Source organism: Python bivittatus, unplaced genomic scaffold, assembly GCF_059951505.1.
Source record: "Python bivittatus isolate LINGU-HERP-01145 unplaced genomic scaffold, Pbiv_v1 ctg000020_np1212, whole genome shotgun sequence".
NCBI lineage: Eukaryota > Metazoa > Chordata > Lepidosauria > Squamata > Pythonidae > Python > Python bivittatus.
This window is the reverse complement of record NW_028277030.1, coordinates 40,980,273-40,982,640: the sequence shown is the minus strand read 5'-3', so window position 1 is coordinate 40,982,640 and position 2,368 is coordinate 40,980,273. Positions and strand designations below refer to the sequence as shown.

General features: G+C 43.1%; 1 pseudogene; it reads left to right on the top strand.

Annotated features, from left to right (window-relative positions):
* Positions 1-1,026: 1,026 nt before the first annotated feature.
* Positions 1,027-1,854, top strand: LOC148217042 (uncharacterized; annotated as a pseudogene).
* The last annotated feature ends 514 nt before the right edge of the window (positions 1,855-2,368 follow it).

Genomic DNA, 2,368 nt, shown 5'->3' with positions numbered 1-2,368 from the left:
TGAATATTAAAAAGAGAAAGCCAATCCAGTTAAAAAAATTTTTTTTTTAAAAGAAAAACATCTTATCAATTCCACTAAAAAGGGAAAGTTGAAAAGAAAATTTTCTCCCCCTTCTTTTTTTTTAATAGAGCTCAATCTCGCCGCTTAATCCACTTTTCTTCACTTTTAAAAATCTCTTTAAGTTACTTAAGGTGTTCTCTAAGAATAGTTGCATAGTAAAAGTCCATCTCACCCAGTTGACACCCCTCTCTTCCATCTTCCTTTGGAGCTGTCCCGGCTTTCGCAGCCATTTTTGGCTGCCTCTCCTCCGCCGGCTTCAAGAGCTTCTCCTGGGATCGATCTGGGACTTGCGGCGTCCCTGAGATCCGCGGGACGCGCCCTTTGCGTTCGCCATCTCTACGGGACGGCTTAGGTCCGTCGGGACCGTCCGGGGGAGGAGATATCAGCTGCGATCCTGGGAGCCCAGGATCGCCCGCCGTATCGCCGCGACGCCAGCTCCGCCCTCCGTTTATTTTGGCATCTTGTTGACTGCTATATATGCCCTATTTTTCACAGCACACACCTCTATTTGATGAATGGAATATGTTGTCCAAATTTGGTTCAGAGTAGGAAATTATAAGAAAAGAGAGGAAGGATTTTGTAGTTTGCCCATCAGTAGCTGGTAATAGAAAACTGGCAGAGGAGGCATGAAAGTCACAGTTATCAAAAGTATGCATTGTATTCCTTCCCAATTTTTCAGTATTTATTTATACACATAAATTAGCATGTATGGAAAGAGAGTCAGTTTGGTGTAGTGGTTAAAAGTGTGGAATTAGAAACCAGGAGACTTGAGTTCTAGTCCTGCTTTAGGCATGAAGCCAGCTGCTTGACCTTGGCTAGTCTTTCTCTTTCAGCCCTAGGAAGAAGGCAAGGGCAAATCACTTCTGAAAATCTTGCCAAGACAGTGAAGAAGATGCACTGAAGCTAATACACCATGAAGGCTTACTGAATACTTAAGAGACCAAATTGGCCTACAAGAAAGACCAAATGAAGAACAGAAAAGATACATGGCAAAGCAAATGGCCTACACACACACACAGACAAACCCTAGTGGGCAAAGCAGATAAAAACAACACCTGGCAATGGCTGAGGACAGGAAAGTTGAAGAAAGAGACAGAGGGGTTAATTCTGGCTGCACAAGACCAACCCTTAAGAACAAATGCATATAAAGCCAGAATTGAGAAGACAGCAACAGACAGCAAATGCCGCCTCTGCAAAGAAGCTGAAGAAACAGTGGACCACCTAGTTAGCTGCTGCAAGAAGATCGCACAGATTGACTACAAACAATGGTATGACGAAGTAGCCACACTGGTGCATTGGAATATTTGCAAGAAATACCATTTGCCTGCAAGCAAGAACTGGTGGGACCACAAAACAGACAAAGTAATAGAACATGAAGAAGCTAAAGTGCTCTGGGACTTTAGAATTCAAACAGACAAGCACCTGCTACACAACACCCCAGACTAAACAATAGTTGATAAGAAAGACAAAAAAGTCTGGATAGTGGACCTTGCAATACCTGGAGACAGCAGAATAGAAGAGAAAGAACTGGAGAAAATCACAAAATACAAAAACCTGCAAATAGAAGTAGAATGACTATGGCAAAAGAAAGCAAAGATACTACCAACAGTTACAGTCACCTTAGATGCAATTCCAAAACATCTGGAGCACCACTTGAACACCATTAGCATTGACAAAATCATCATCAGTCAATTGCAAAAGGCAACTTTACTTGGAATAGCTTATATCCTGCGTGTACCTTTAACACCATCAAACAACATCTGCCTACCCAGGTCCTTGGGTAGGAGTCAATAGGTGGATAAAAATGCAAATCCAGTCTAAACATCTGGCTGACTGTGTGACCAACAATAATTTTTCTACTGACCTCTCAGTGGCTTTTGGTATGATGACCACAGTATCCTTCTGGACTAGATGCAGGGCTTGAGAGTGGGGCCACTGGATTATGGTGGTTCTCCTCCTTCCTATATGGTCAGTTACAGTCAGTGTTGGGGGAGAAAGGTCATATCCACAGTTCCTCACTTTTGCAATGCTTCAGGGCTCAACACTCTTATTCCTTCTGTTTAACATCTACATGAAAACACTGAGTGAGGTCACTAGTTTGGGGCCTGCTGTCATCAGTATGCAGATGATACCCAATTCTACATCACAACCCTGGGCCATTCAGCTGATGCTGTCCATACACTGACCCAGTGTCTGGAGGCTGTTTGAGTCTAGATGGGAAGGAACAGAGCTACACTGGTTCCCAGTTAGCTTTGTATACAATTCAAGCTGCTCTCTATCATCTATAAAACACTTCATGGCATAGAGC